At 43.3% G+C, this 16535-nt stretch overlaps 1 protein-coding gene and 1 pseudogene across 1 annotated transcript in view; both read left to right on the plus strand.

Annotated features, from left to right (window-relative positions):
• The window catches only part of LOC147710752 (ATPase family AAA domain-containing protein 3-A), a 554267-nt gene that overhangs the window by 9475 nt on the left and 528257 nt on the right, over positions 1–16535 (plus strand). The gene's annotated exons all lie outside the window — the stretch shown is intronic.
• Positions 2002–6981, plus strand: LOC147710753 (RNA demethylase ALKBH5 pseudogene; annotated as a pseudogene).

A 16535-nucleotide genomic window follows, 5' to 3' on the forward strand; every position in this document is an offset into this window, starting at 1 on the left:
ATTATACTCACATGGAGTGTGGAACCGTCTAAAATTCTATCCTGGGTAAATAACACCAAGTGGTTATTTGAGAAAATGACGCATTGTCAACAGTACATAAATCTGTTCTATGTTCCCAGTGAGCCCTTAACATACCTTAGAGAATCTTGAAACCACAATTAACCCGTTCCACCATATAGTAATGGTCTCACGTCTCCTTCAAACTGAACATAACTTCATAAAGAGTCAAATGACAAACCAATGTATAATGAACACACATAATCTGCAATTTTGCACTGACCCATAAGTATTACTACCCACTACTTCCCCGTACCTGAATGCCTTCTCAATGTCCAGACTAATCACCTTTTAAACAGGTAGACGATATCTCGTTCCTCTCTACAACTGAAGCGTTTCTGGTTATATACCCGACAAAAACTGCATCTTCTGTGTGCTGACACAAACGACGGACACCTCAGTAAGTGTTCCCTTCTCTCTGCTGTATGGTGACCATGTTAAAATGGCACTTAATTTAGTGTTTAATATGAGTCAATCCTCTCTGTCATCAGCCATTTCAGGCTGTTATTGCGAAACCTTGATCACAACAGTGGTAACCAGGCTGAAACAAACATGTTTTCAGTGATCCCAGCAACAGGCTATCTAAATAAAAAAGAGCCTCATCAAATTGTAGGACCATCTCTCATGAAGAGCTAACCAGGATGAAATAACCATGATCTCGGTGACGCCTGTCACTGGATATCTCAATCAAACCAGTGCAAGACACAGTGATTGCAAAGAATCATACATAACAAAAAAATACTGTCGGCATAGCATATACAAAAATTCCTTAAAACGGCAGTTCACAACATGTTCAGTTTCAAGATTACAATATGCATTGATATGTTAACCTTACCCTCTGCCCCAACTTATGGTATAAAAAAAAACATGTGGTTGATGTGCTAAGTGAGAATTGTGTAAAAATGGCCCAGCACATGATGAAGTTCATAAATTAGGCTAATCTACAAGGGTAAGTTGCTAGGCTCGTGGGATTTATAGAAAGAAACTCATGTCCAACTTGTTGTTGAGACCCAAGGGAGTCATGGTATTATGTTTCTTTATCCAGAAAATGTCTCTCTGTAGCAGCATCTTGTTAGTCAATGCCTTCTTTGGACATCACGATATCCAGTATCAGGAACTGTATTTGGGCAATGTTGTGTCACTGATCTAGCCAATGTACCACTAAGTTGGAGTTTGTGTTCTTCTTGCGGATCATACTCTTATGTTAGGTTATCCTGATCTTCACTTTCCTCTCTGTTTTTCCGATATACAGTAAGCTACACGGACACGTAATACAGTAAATGGCATTCATAGTGTTCAATCAGTTGTGTGTTTTAGGACTACCGATTCCTCCGTTCTTGGATGTGTAATGTTATTAGCTACAATGATGTTGTTGCAGTGTACAAAGTTGTGTACCCTCAAAAAACTCAAATGCAATTTGGAGTGCGCCCGCATTGAAGTTATGGCAGTTATCATAGGGATTTCTTCTGTGCGTGAACTGCCAGCCTCAACCAGAGGCACCTCTGGGTTATTTGGTGCAGTGTCCAGAGATATGAGGGTTTCCCCACTTACACAGTGCAAAAAAGGAAGAAAAAGAAAAAAGAAAAGTGATGTGCATAAATTGATTTAAAAAAGGTCCCATTTATATAGTGAAGAAGTCACCCCTGGAGGGTGGATGCGTTTATACATACTGTGCCTCATGCTTATAGTTCTTATATGTAAAGCATAGATGGCACAGGTCACAATTGCAAAGTGCCGATTTTTGAAAAGACGGAGACTGAAGGATGCAAAATTACTTCTTGGACATTCATGCGTTTGTGCACAGAGCCCACACTTGAGCCACTATCTAAATTCGCCGATGAATACCGCAAACCAATGGTACAAAAAACAGAAACTTACATAAAGGACACCAGGGACCTCTTGTTGCAAATCATGGATACCCTGTTTGATCCGAATACTATGACTATGGTTGGACTAGACGTCGAGTCACTGTTTACGAGCCTACCACAGGACGAAACCCTGCAGATGCTAGAAGATGTCCTCTACATGGAAGAATGGCACTACAACACCCCAAGACATTTTATTCTACAATGTTGCAAACTAGCTTTAAAGGAGAACTTCTTTGAATATGATGGTAACCTGTACATTCAAGTCCATGGAACATCCATGGGCAGCGCTTTTGCGCCTTCGGTGGCCGGACTATATGTCAGCCAATTTGAATCCCAACATGTCCTCAATGAAACCAATCCATTCTCTTCCAGTATATTATACTGGAAGAGATACATTGATGACATTTTTTTGATATGGGACACTCAAAAAGATCTGCCTCAATTTATAGCTTGGCTTAACAACCTGGACCCCTGGCTCAATTTCACATATACCTCTAACAATCAAAAACTCGACTTCCTGGATCTCACTATCTTCACTGAAAACAATATACTGCAAACAAAGACCTATACGAAACCAACGGCTAAGAACAGCCTGCTATCGTATAAAAGTTATCACCCCAAACCACTCAGGGATAACTTACCCTATAGCCAATTCCTAAGGCTCAAAAGAAATTGCAGCAAAAATTAAGATTATAAAATCCAAGCAGAAGAACTTAGTTCCAAACTGAAAATCAGAGACTATACTGAAAAAACAATCAGGAAATGCAAAAAAAGAGCCAGCAATCAACAAAGAGAGTGCCTTCTACAAACTCACCAAACGGAACCAATACCAGACCTCACAACCTGTGTGACCACCTTTAATCCAGCGACGTATGCCATACAGAAACTTGTAAACAAAAATTGGCACATTTTGAACACAGGCAAATTCGATTGGCCAAGACCTAGATTCGCAAACCGCAGATCAAAAAATCTAAAAGACGCCTTGGTTCATACACGTCCTCAAAAACAAAAACCAACAACCTTAACAAGAGATGCAACAATGACACCGGTAACAGGACATTACCCGTGTGGGATGTGTGCAGCATGTAAGACAACATCAGCTACCAAAACATTACAGTTATCGGAAAGTCTCACATGGACACAAAAACAACACACTACATGTAATTCCTCCCATGTCATATACATGGTGAGTTGCCCCTGTAAGAAACAGTACATAGGAATGACATGTCGCAAGATTAAAACACGAATCAGCGAACATAAAAGCAATATCAGGTTGAAGAAAAACACTACCAAACTTTGTTCACACTTCATTGAAATGAACCACTCCTGTGATGACATACATTGGACAGTGATCGAGATGCTGGATGATAAGTCACATAATGCAGAAAAGGTGTTGTATGAAAAGGAGCAGAGGTGGGTGGATCAATTGCGCACTTATGAGCATGGGCTAAACGATGACATCGCATGGCACCATTTTGCGCGTTAATCCCCAGCACCCAGTGATATATCATTCTGATAATACCTTGTATTTATGAAAATAAGCAGAGTTGGATTGGATTGCGCACCCTTAAGCATAGGCAAAATAATACCATATGGCAACCTATCTTGCGCATTTACCACCTACACCAAACAACACTTTTTTGTGAATTTCCTCCCGATAAAATACCGTAATTTCTGCACACCGCTACAGATAATTTATCCACATCTCCCACATCAGCGAAACATGATATAACTGACCTGTAAGTCTAAGTGCTTTTTCAGAAATACAATAGTGTATGTCTCCATGAAATAAACAGGCTCTTTTAAATGCAGTTGATTGCCGTAAAACTGCCCCTTTAAAACAGAGCAACCGGAACACCACTGGTATCCGGGGGCAGAGTCAGCACCAGTTAGGATACTCTCCACACGCGGGTAATGGCGCCTGAAAGAGAAAGACTACAACTATTCTGGTAAGATGCTGCCTTGCACGACCCGCTTTTCTAAAGCCCCCCTTTTTTCCCCCAATAGCTCTGGGCTTATTAAGCGAACTCCCCCCGATGTCGCAAGACGCTTGACTTATACAGGTAGGACGCCTTTTTCTTAAAAACAAGAATTCGCGCTATGTAAACGTTTGCCGCCTAGCGCCTTGCCCTGTATGGCTTGAGCATTACACGGTGCGATTTGCATATATCCGGCGCACCCCGTGGGCATTGTGTAGAAACGCATTAATGTCCAAAAGGTATTTTCACATCTTACCTTCCCATACCTTTGAGCATTACTGAGCGATATCTATTTATACCATGCCCATTAGTGTGGGCTCTGTGCACAAACGCATGAATGTCCAAGAAGTAATTTTGCATCCTTCAGTCTCCGTCTTTTCAAAAATCGGCACTTTGCAATTGTGACCTGTGCCATCTATGCTTTACATATAAGAACTATAAGCATGAGGCACAGTATGTATAAACGCATCCACCCTCCAGGGGTGGCTTCTTCACTATATAAATGGGACCTTTTTTGAAATAACGGGCCCCTTTTCCTGCTCAACTCCACCAAAGTAAGAATTTTTATTTGAACACACAGACTCTGCTGTCTACTCATAACACTTTGATGATTAGCAATCATTATCTTGACGCATTAAAATTCTATCCAATGACAAACATCTAGTCTACAACACTTGCCTAGCATTTTAAAATCTCCCTGTATTTGCAACGACTGAACCCGCTCCCTCCCATACTCTGTATTGCAAATAGAGTACTACTCAGCTTTGTTCCACAATAGGAAAATGTTTATCAACGTTCCCCCAATGTGAAGAAATTGAACTTTGAATATAAGTCTGTATTTCTGTACTAACATGCAATTCTTTTTCAGAAATTGGACAAACTGTCTAGACCTTGAAAATACAAAACCGATACTGCACAAATAGTGTGAGTATACTTTCTATGTTTTCTGTAAGTCCTGACGAAAGCTCCACAGACCCCTAGGGCCCAAGGAGCTGAAACATGTCGACAAATTTTCAACAACCTTAATACTTATAGACCTAGTAACTCAGTCTACATTAAGTACCACCCTTTTTTAAAACTAAGTGGAAACACACCCCTCAATAAATCCTTGGGGTTACTCTCCCTTTTTTAAATCAATTTATGCACATCACTTTTCTTTTTTCTTTTTCTTCCTTTTTTGCACTGTGTAAGTGGGGAAACCCTCATATCTCTGGACACTGCACCAAATAACCCAGAGGTGCCTCTGGTTGAGGCTGGCAGTTCACGCACAGAAGAAATCCCTATGATAACTGCCATAACTTCAATGCGGGGCGGATGAAACATATATACCGCACTCCAAATTGCATTGAGTTTTTTGAGGGTACTCTTCTTCCCTAAACCTAAGGTTGTAAGGTGTAACAAGTGCCCTTTTTCTTTTTTGATAAACTTCGATTATTACTTAGGGGAAGAAACGGACACAATATTTCCTCATCCCTCCATATTGATGAACCTCCGTGTACAAAGTTGTGACATTTTTTCATGCTTTCCAAGTTGGAGCTGGCTTTTTTTTGCATCCAGGTGACAGCAATTCCTAGATGTTTTTAGTTCTAGTTTTGGCCAATGAGTTGAATATGTGTATACCATGAGAAGAATCATGAAATGATGCACAAGTAAAGAAAAACATTGAAACTGATTTACACGTTTTCTGAACCTTTATTTGACTTTTTTGATTTCGAGTGCTCTGGGGAGACACTTTTCTTGATAGAACAGTGCATCACAGATATAGTTTGGTTGCTCATGCTGGGTTTACGTCTGGGTCTAGGGGGGTGGGTATCCTGATTCAAAAGGCACTCCCCTTAGTGATAGATTCCACATGTGCAGACGACAGGGGGCGAGAAGTTGAGATTTCGGGTAGATGGGAGGGGCGTGTTTTAACCCTCTTGTCGGTCTATGTCCCTCCGGGTCTGCAATCTACCACCTTTTTAGGTCTCTCTGCGAAAATACGCGAAAGCGCACTCTCGCTGAGAGCCTGTAGCAGTCAGTTCAGCCAACGAGGATTGGAGACAGGAGCTGGCCACGCGCAGCATTGAAACAGCATGGCAGTCATGGCAGAGTCGGATTACTACGCGAACTTTAGGATTTGGTCGCGCGCGTGAGCGTCTTAAGTTTCGTTTTCACCGCGCGCGTGAGCTTCTTAAGTTTCGTTTTCACCGCGCACCTCGGAGACACAGTGTGAAGAGGAGCGAGGAGGCGGCGGAAGCGCTGGAGGAAGGGGTAATGCTTTGCCTTACTGTGAAAGGGACCAGGCCTGCACATATTGGGGCTACGTCCCTCCCTCTGCCCCTGCTCTCCCCGGCAGGCGAAAGGGGCCCTTTATCATGGGCTCATCAGCTCGGTCTTGATATGTCCCTCGCGCCAGTCGGCGGAGCAGAGCCCTGCGCGGCCTGGGCTGCCCTTTGGGGGATGTGAGCCCAGCAGCATGGATACACGGGGCTGCGGGAAAAGTTGCAGTCCATGATGCCTTGCCATAAAGGCCCGGACCCAAGAGGAAGCTGTTAGACTGCGACCATGAGGAGCCACCACTGCCGCCTCTCCACTGCTGGGAGAAGTGCGGGGTCTGCAGATGGCCTCTTCAGCCCGGAAGAGTACGCCCGCAACGAGCGCCGCATCGAGGAGGTGGTGCACGCTGCCGAGAAGGGGCTGTGCAAGGAGCACACCGGGCCCCGCTGCGCAGGAAGTACTTTTTGGGGCGCAGAAGCGTGGGTCTGGCCAGGAGCGGCTAGACCCCAAGGGCGACGTGGATGTGACCCCCGCCAGGGTGCACCAGCTGGTCATCCGTAAACTGAAGCAACACCGGGTCATCCCCGAGGGCTTCGTTACCAGCGCAGTCATCAACGATTACCAGCCCAGAGGCTGCATCGTCTGGCACCACGTGGACCCACCCCATCCACCTCTTCGAAGGGCTCATCATTTCCATGTCCTCCTTCAGCGACTCAGCGCTGTGCTTCGGCTGAAAGTTCCAGCTCAAGCCGATCTGGCTGTCCGAGCCCGTGCTGTTTTTGCCTGTGCGGAGGGCTATCATCACCACCCTAGGGTAAGAAAAGATGGGGTTACTGTCATGCTGTGGGAGTGTTCAGTTCAGTTCAAATACTTTATTCTCTTAATTGACAATAACCATAAAAGCATACAATATGAAATTTCATTTACAAAGAAATATTACACATAATTCCCTATATAAAACAATTTTCCACACAAAGGAACAATTAAAATTCATCCATACATTTCATTTACAAAAAAAAAGGAAATATTGCACATAATTCTCAATATAAAACAGTTTTACACACTAAAAGACAGTTAAAATTCATCCATGAAAATTGATTTCCGCAATTTAAATGTTTTAAAAATTCTGAGACTGCTGCAAAGGTAAAAACTGTATCTAATCTCTGTAATTCTAAAAACGCTGGCCGACATCGATTTAAATTAATTTCCTTAAGAATCGGGATAATAAATTTCCTGCGAGGCAGTGTATAAAATTTACAGAAACATAATACATGGATATCCGACTGGGCTGAGGAATCATCCCATGGGCACATCATTAAATCTTGGGACCAGGAATTCATTTCAGGGAAAGTCAAAAGTCTAAAAACAATATTTAATCTAAAACGCGTCAGGACAAACCTCTCGTAATTAGTCATATATAGGGTTAAATATGGCTGTAGTTTGTCCCTAAGTAATATCAGTTGATGTAAGGAAACCGTCTTTTTCTTTACTTCATCTTTTGCTCTTTTCTCTTGAAGATGTTTCATACAGAGTTTTTTCAACAATTTTCTGGGTATATTAACCATTTTGAGTGGATCGTCATAGTATTGTTGGCAATCAATTTCAACAAGGAAAGATTTAACATATTCAAGCCACTTGATCCTACTCACTTTTTCTAAGTTTAAAACATCCCAAAGAATAGCGCGATTCGAGACACACTCATTTGTTGTCCATACCCTGTGCCACAGAAGGATGGGCTGGATTCTAATTGTATCTGTAATATACGGCTGGCCGAGTTCTGCATGACAAATATAAGTCGCGACACTATCAGGGAGAGTTAAAATGTGTCTCAAAAACATATTTTCAGCCACTTGGATTGTTTTTATGCTGGCATATCCCCAGAGACCTGATCCATAAAGTACAACTGATATACAAGTAGCATTATAAATAGTTAGTATTTCCCTGATCGTTTTTTCCCATTTTTTAAATAATTTTTTTTAAACCATTATTGTTTTTTGGAACCAAAGTGTTCCAGCTTTTACTGCACTTGCCCCTGTGCCAGTCTCATGGAACCGGATACCTAAATAAGGGAAGGTGGGGGTAGAATCCAAGGGAATATTATTTATATAAATATTTTTTCTTGGTTGCTTACCACCTGCACCGCAATTCATGGAGAACGTTTTTGTACAATTAATTTTTAGATCCAGGTGTAACAAAGTTATTAAAAGATGTTGTCAGGTTCTGTGGGGCCAGGGGCGTCCGTGCCATTAATACTGCATCATCCGCATACAGGAGTGCAGGGATAGATCTCTTACCAACCATAGGCATATCCCTGCACTCCCGCAGCAGATGCTGCTCAAGGCCATTTATATAAATCAAAAATAGAAAAGTGGCCAGGACGCACCCTTGTCGTACCCCACGGCCTATCCCAAAGGATCTAGTACAATCTCCACCCTTCCCATAGCGGACAGATGCTGTGGCCCCTAAGTATAATTCCCTTAGAAAGCAGATAATATTATCTTTCACCCCTAGCCTTTCTAATAATGCCCAAAGTTTACTATGGGACACACAATCAAATGCCGTTGTAAGATCGAACATAAAATATAAATGTTCCCCCTTTACCCTAATATATTTTTGGTGTAAAATAAATAAATGTAATCCTTGTTCAACTGTCCCTTTACCCTTCTGAAAACCATATTGCAGGTCACTTATCCCATTTTCTTCTGCCCAGGTCTGAAGTCTCGCTAAAATAACTCTACCAAAGATCTTTATGGACAAATATAAAAGGGAAACGGGGCGATAACATGCACAATTTTGCCTATCTCCCTTCTTAAATATTGGCACAATTACCGAGGTAAACCAAGAGGGATTTAATCCCCTCGCAAGGGCAGCATTAAAAAGCTGTACCAACATGGGCCCCCAAATCTCACTGTTTTCTTTAACCGCATCGCTGCTGCGGTGATTTTTCCCCTACGCGGCTTTTTTCGAAAAGCCGCGTTAGATGACGAGCTCATCCGCACACACCCCCCGTGGCTGATGACGAGCTGAGCTCAGCATCGAAGGGGTTAAACAGGTCTGCTGGGATCCCATACGGGCCTGCGGCTTTTCCGCCCTTAATTTCAAACTCTCCAGGACTTCTTCCAGGGTTATATCCGATTGCAAGTCCAGTTCCCTTTTTCCCCTGGTTATATCAGGCAGTAATTGGGGTGTACCATATGGGCAACTATAAAGTTTTGAGAAATGGTCAACCCATTCGTCCTCAGCAATCGCTATCTCTATGTGTGGTTTAGTGTTGTCATGAAGAAAGGGGGCGTTTGCCGCCTTTCAAAAGGCAGATGGATCTTTAGATAGCGACGCTTCACAAAAATAACAGGTCTCGAGGTATCCCGTGTAGTGCATTTTTGAGGTCAGAGAGTGCCTTAGTGCATGAAGTATCAAACCATCTCTATTACTATTACCTTTACCCCGATTCTTAAACTCAACCCATAAACTATCCCTGATAGTAGTTGCTATGTAGTTAAAATGTTCAATAATACACTCACTGTCTGTGTGCTCGTCCAGACAGATCATAAAACTTTCTATACATTTCTTCACCAATTTCTGTATACATTTTTCTGGCGCCAACTTACTCCATTTAATTTTGTAACCATTTTGCCTCCCAAGTATCACATCAGGGACTGACTGGCTAGAGGACCCTTCACCATCTGATTCCTGAAATGGATTTTCGATCTCTAATGTTAGGGGCTGATGGTCGCTCAGCGGCAAATCAAGGGTCTTAAATCTTTTAATCTGGCGACCATATCTATTCACAGATATAAAGAAGTCAATAACAGACCATGTTCCCCTACCAATAAATGTCGAGACAAAAGAGGATGATATTTGAGCAATTTCATTTGCATATGCCAGATCATAAGTAAACAATATTTCATTTAAAAGGTCCCCACACATGGAATGTTCAAAATGGGTAAGGCTAATGTCTTGTTCTAACATAAGACCACAAATGCCTTGTTGACCCCTTTTACACAGAGCACAGTTAAAATCCCCTCCCCAAAAGATTATTACTTCTTTCTCATTGGTATCTATTTCATGTTTTAGGTCATCCCTCAACGTTTTTATAGTGATAGCAATAACTCTAATCCAGATGTTATTATAAAAATTTATAATGATAAAACTAACCCCTTATTTTTAACATCTATCTTTACCAGCTGGTAGAAGCTACTTTTTGATAGTAATTGTACTCTCTCATACTTAAGCTGGTTAGAAAGTTGCATGCTCAGGCCACCCTTAGCTCTCCCATGCGTTCCCCCCAATGCCGGTGTAAAGAGGGTTTTATAACCATTAATATGAATAGGCTCTATTAGCCAGGTCTCCTGTAAGGCCAAGATATCATATCTATTTGCTACATTTTCCCAGATAGGGTTTTTAATTTTCGATTTTAATCCTGCCACATTCCAAAACATAAGGCTACAAATTTCCTTTTTTTTAGTAGTACTATTGGTACATGGGGGCAAGATGACCCTGTCTATTGGGTCAGCTCTAAACACATCACCCCTTTCGACCTGACATCCGGATCTTCCACAGTCTTCCTGCAGTAGTACTTTAACCTTACTGTCACTCATTATACATTCCCCTTCATTAATACTAGGACTCTCTGGGGGCAGGGAATACATGCAGCTTGGGACTACCTTCCCTTCACACAACACAACTTCTTCAACATACAACTTGTTTATTTCACTATCCTGTTTTGTAGATTGCTTACTAATAACAGGATTTTCCCTAGAAAGTCCACCAGTTCAAGACCTGAAAGTAAGTCAAACCTATTGTGTGTTGGTATATTATAGCTGCCTGGTACATAACCTGCACTACCTCTAAAATGATTATTTCCTAAACCAGGTCTTAGAGATGGCAGGTATGGTGCTCTCGGGTAGAAGTCACCTAATTCCCAAGTAACTATAGGTCCATCTCCTATTTGGGGTTCCCAGCTTCGGAGGTAAGGGATAACATGTTTGTCCCTAAAATGTACTATAACCAGGTCTCCTGCTATGTCCTTTGGCATATGTCCCAACCACCCCACCCTTCTGACATTCAAAATTTTCCCATCAATATTTGCTGGAAGAGGTCTGTTTTTACTTAGCCAAAAGGCTACTTTATTTTTTTAATTCCTGGTGTCCTTCAATTTTCCCACTTGTAAGCTCAGGCACTCCAGAGAGAACGCTCACAAAGGGTGCAGCCTCCGGGGGTAAATCTATACGGTTAATACTTCTGTTTATCCTACACTGATTGATACCTGTTCATCTAAATTGATGTTTTTTTTTAATCTGCCCTACTATGGGTGCAGCACTCTTTACTATTGTGGGTTTTTGGGTTAATTTTAACTCCTGGATATCTGAAGATGATGTTTCCAAAGGTACCGGCTGATTTAAAGCGGTATTCATTACCTCAGAACTTTTGGCCACAGCGGTTTTAATTGAATTCTGAGTTTGCTTAATTCCTATCATTTTCTTAATAAGTATGGCGTCTGCCTTTGTTGTTTCTTCTATGCTCCCCACCTTTTCCCCTATCCTCTACACTCTTTCTACTAGCGGTAAAATTAAAGATTTAACCATATGTTCAATCTGGGCCAGTAGATCTGGTGGTGGGATAAATACTGGCACTTGTAGTATTGGGCAATCCTTCGGCAAACTTGGGAGGCTATTAATAACCATTGGGGGACTTGAATGTAATTTTTGTTGTTTCGCTAATCTCCCCCTATGCTTGGCACCTTTTTGCTTTCTTTTAACCAATGGAGCATGAACATGTATAGCAGATTGCATATTATCTTTAGTTGACAGGCTAGGGGAAACCCCCAAAGGGCTTTCGTCCAGTATAACTTGTACACTGGGCTCAGCACTCATATTTCCCACGGTTAGCTCACAACTGGGAACCCTGGTTGACCCATAATCCTGTTCTACTGGTGTACATGTAGTACCACTAATCTCATTTCCTTCCCCTAATGCAGTTAGAGTTTGCGAAGAATCAGTTACCACCAGGGACGCTCGTTTATTAGATGTAATTTCTAAAGATAGGCGCTGTTCGGCTCTTGCTATTTCTCGTTCAATAGCAGGTATTGCCCTTGTTAAATAGTGGTCTATTGTCCCCTTAAGCAATCCCCCCGGGAGATAATAGCTTTAGGAACCCCTTTAGTGGCCATGATATATAATATTTATATATTTAGTCAGGAAACACAACAAATCGTGTAGGCAAAAATAATTAACAGACGAAAACCCGCGTAACCAATATATAGTCCATCAAACAAAAGCCATAATATAGTCTATCGCATTCATATATATTTAGCTTACTCAGTTTTGTCGATGTCCAGAGTCAAATGGGGTGGCCCAGCCCGGCCTCTTTAGGCCTCTGAGGGCCACAGAGGGCCCACCCTTTGCCCGAGCTTGACCCGTCGCGGTCCCGCGCACGTCCCAGAGGAAGTCCAGTGCTCTTATTCGCCTCCGGGTGCAGGCTGTAGGCGGTGTCTGGCGCAAAGGCTCTTGGGGGCTGTAGTCCCCCCCCCCCCTCTCAGCGGCCACGACGCGGGATGGAGTAGCGTCACTGGCGGCGGGGGGGACCGGGGCCGGAGCAGGAGTCCACAACAAGAGAGCGGAGGAGTCGGTGAAATCCTGGGCGTATGGCAGGAGCCCGTGGAAAAGAGCGTCGCTGAAGCAGGCAGGTAGGTGAATGTCTGAGCGGAGTGAATATGCCTCATTCATGTGTGGTAAAAGTGGCGGGTAATGTCATTTCAAAGGCCAAAAGCCTAAAACGTTTGTGATCATCACTATACAGCAATGCATGTCATATTGTAGTCTTTCGTTAATATGGAGCCCCCCTAAACATGGGATCTGTAACACCTCTGAAGCAAAGCGCATGTAATTATCAGTCTTCTTGGCAGATGGATAGGTAAGAGGATCACAGTCCTTTGAGGTAAGGTGGTATAAAGGCCCACTGCCCTATGGTAAGATAATATATGCGCACTGTATACAAGGGGGGAGCATAATTCACCTCTTTGATTGAGGGGAGGGTGGGGTGGGACTCGCCCTCTGACGGTCGGATCACCATGCTTGTGCACGGTTAATTCCCTCAAGTATAGTGGGACTTTGGCTGAGGGTTTCTCGGCTTACTTATCTTGGGATGGCATGGTCATTGTAAGGTAGGAAAGTATGACCAAGTCCATGGCAAATGTACTCTGGGGTTTACATCTACTATAGTCGCTCCCAGTTGCTTGTTTTTAATGTGTTTCTTGAGTCACTCTGCTCAACTTATTTCCATTGTGCCTCGCGCGTGGGACACGCTGCACCGTATTCGTCTGAGCATGCGCATATAAACAGCATCTTGGTAATGAGCCGACTCTGAGGGCTGCGAACAAAAAAATATTACTGAGCATGTTCCTTCGCCCCCAAATCAGATTCCGGGTCTACCGATCACACTCTGCAGCCCGTCACTGTGTTACTTTTAGGGCTGGGTGTACCTGGGCTGCTTATTAGGAACTAGGGAGATGTGCTGTGTTTCCCTTGCTTCTTTTCGTCTTTATCTTCCTAGGTTGTTCTTCAACAGAGGATAGGGCGGTGCACGCTGATTCTATTCTCTCATCGGTTTTCATTGTGAGAGGGTAAACATAACCTTTTTTTTTTTCTCTCGTTTGTCTCGGTCTCCCTCTTTCCAAAATTGCGCTTGGGGACTGTGTGTATGTGCCTTGTTTTCTTTTGGATCCATTTCACGGCGAAGCCTGCACCACATTTTCCTTCCAGCAGGTCTCCCAGCCTGTTCCCAACCCGCAGTTATCTGTCTGCCCTTCTCCCAGTGCACAGCTCTCCGAGCCCATTCCGTTCCCTGGCCGCAGAGTTCCCTTTCCCTGTTTCTGCCCACATGTCTCTGTCCGCACCCCTCCATGCCAGTACCACTCCCCAGCTGCTCCGCTCCATGAGCCTTCGCAGCCCATTGCTCTTCCTGCCCACACATCGCCATACATTTTCCCAGCCGGCCTAGATCAAATCATCAGGATAGGCTTAGGTTTCAGCCAGTGGGACCGTCTGTGGCCATGATAAACAGGAAAGTATTGACGTCAGTTTCATGGCCAAGATTTTCTGCAGCCAGTCAAAAATCCTCTTTTTATTTTAAAGAAATGTTAGAGTGAGGCTGTAACGCGGATTCAGCTGAAGGGAGATATGGTAAGTGTTGGCATCCACCTGCTTTGCTTATCGGACCCGATCTGTGCTTCCCACCGGCAATTGGATGCACGTTTTTAAAGCAGAGGCTGAAAATAGACCAGCACATAATAAGAACTGCATGACATGGCCACGCACCCGCCTAGCAGTCTGCGACACTCATTCATTCCATCCGACCGCAAGCCCAAGTTAAGTGGCACTATTTAAACCACGTATTACTTATACCGGATATAACGCAGAAGCACGAGCCTTGCTTCAGTTTTAGTTAATCATACACCATATGAATGTTACAGTCTGTTAAAGTGAAACTCCCCCAAAATGAGTGTTATCTTCACAATATTGAGATTACAGGGATATAATATTGGCTGGTGACCAGGAGCGATCTGCTGCTACTCTTGCCCTTCTGGAGCAAATATGCCAGGCTGTCTAGGGTATCTCTTTTCCAGTTTCCTAATGTGTGTATATTTAAGATGTCTTTTAAATTTGAGTTTTATTTTTACCATTATTTGCGGCATTATTAACAAATATATATGATTTAGTATCCTGATGGCATGCCTTACTTCTCTTCCCATTTATTAGGCTGTTCTGTGACATCGCTGTGGTGCTATTTCATGGTAGGAAGTAATGTCACAAGTGGACTTTTATACAACTGAAAGGGGCAAAATATAGCGTACAATGGAGTCCTGCATTAAAATAGCACTTCCCATGTTTTTTAAGATTATGGGCTTGGGGGTACAATGCAGACAGTGACACATTTTTTCTATCTATCTATCGCCCGCTATCTATCGCCCTCTATCTATCTATCGCCCTCTATCTTTCTATCGCCCTCACTCTGTGTGTCTATTGCCCTCACTCTGTGTGTCTATTGCCCTCACTCTGTGTGTCTATTGCCCTCACTCTGTGTGTCTATTGCCCTCACTCTGTGTGTCTATTGCCCTCACTCTGTGTGTCTATTGCCCTCACTCTGTGTGTCTATTGCCCTCACTCTGTGTGTCTATTGCCCTCACTCTGTGTGTCTATTGCCCTCACTCTGTGTGTCTATTGCCACAACATCACTCGGCGCCCCCACAACATCACTCGGCGCCCCCACATCATCACTCGGCGCCCCCCACATCATCACTCGGCGCCACCACATCATCACTCGGCGCCACCACAACATCACTCGGCGCCACCACAACATCACTCGGCGCCACCACAACATCACTCGGCGCCACCACAACATCACTCGGCGCCACCACAACATCACTCGGCGCCACCACAACATCACTCGGCGCCACCACAACATCACTCGGCGCCACCACAACATCACTCGGCGCCACCACAACATCACTCGGCGCCACCACAACATCACTCTGTGCAACCATTCAACAACAACTGGTTCAAATAGGTTCTCTCAATTTTTCAAGCTTTATTACAAATGTCACAAAAAAGTAAATATTTCACTTCTGTGCATACATTTTTGTCACAATAAAATACACTGAACATAATCTTCACAAGTTATTTACAAAAGTTTAAGCTATTGCCTTTATAAATTACAATAACTTTTACTTAAGTATTAATTAAAAAAAAAATAAAAGCCATTGTTATTTGTAATATCAATACATCTAAGTCACGTAATTACAACACATATTGCATTACAAATGGGGGGGACTTTTGATTATAGGTGGTGATTTTAATGCTGTAGTATCTGGAATAATGGATAGTTGCCCCCCCGCGAGATATGACGCGGGCCCAGGGATGGTTGCCTGACTTTATGGAAGCAATGGGTTTGGTAGACAGTTGGAGACTATTTCACCCAGATAAGAAGCAATATACCTTTCACTCAGGTGTGCACAGTAGCCTCTCCCGGTTGGACTATTGTCTGGTCCTAGCGGATCAGGCATCCTACATTAAAGAGGTGATAAATCTTGCGAGAGGCATTTCTGACCACTCCCCACTTTGGCTTTGTATCGCACCACACTCTGTGGGTATAATTGCCCCTATTAACCCATGGTATATCCGAAACCCTAAGATTCGTAGGGACCTCATAAAGGGAATGGACGATTATTTTGTAGAGAATGAAGGATCTGTGTCATCTGTGGTGTCACTTTGGGAGGCATTCAAAACTGTTATCAGGGGTCAAGCTTTATCATTAATGGCTGGACAAGAAAGAACGAGCCGGGCGTGTTATCCCAGAATTGGTTACGGAAGAGCGA

This window comes from Lissotriton vulgaris, chromosome 5 (assembly GCF_964263255.1).
Source record: "Lissotriton vulgaris chromosome 5, aLisVul1.2, whole genome shotgun sequence".
Classification (NCBI taxonomy): domain Eukaryota; kingdom Metazoa; phylum Chordata; class Amphibia; order Caudata; family Salamandridae; genus Lissotriton; species Lissotriton vulgaris.